This window comes from Pediculus humanus, genomic scaffold (assembly GCF_000006295.1).
Source record: "Pediculus humanus corporis 1103172108195 genomic scaffold, whole genome shotgun sequence".
NCBI classification, from domain to species: domain Eukaryota; kingdom Metazoa; phylum Arthropoda; class Insecta; order Psocodea; family Pediculidae; genus Pediculus; species Pediculus humanus.
In genome coordinates, this window is record NW_002987765.1 from 328,580 (window position 1) to 329,159 (window position 580).

Below are 580 nucleotides of genomic sequence, written 5' to 3' on the forward strand. Positions count from 1 at the left end.
ATATTCATTTTGAAATGTATTATTTTTAATTTTAAACATTTTTTTTTTTAAAACTTTATATTTAATAACTTATATAAAAATAAAATTAAATTATGCTGTGTAAAAAGTAAATAAAATGGTATTTATAAATAAATTAGTTTATTTTTTTTATAATAAAATAATATTTAAAAAAAAATGATTAAAGTTAACTTTAAAACTTTGGCATTTGTTAATTAACTTTGGTTAATTGTTAAATTAAATTTTTATATTATTTTTTTAAATATAACAAATTTCCTATTAAATGAATGAGATTCAAAATTTAACGACAAAAAACAGATTTAAATTAAGAATCTATAAAAATTATAAATATTTCATTTGCCACTAAGATTTAAATGATATAATTTTTTTCCCTCTTTAACTATACCCAATTTGAATTTAAACTAAATAAAAATATGAAAAAATTAATTAAGAGAACTGATTGAATGACAAATAACTCAAAAAGACTAGTTGAGTATCTTTTTCGAGAAAACACAACAGCTTTTAAGTACCACTTAAAAATACAAGATGGAGGAATTAAATTAAAACTTTTTAATAACTTATT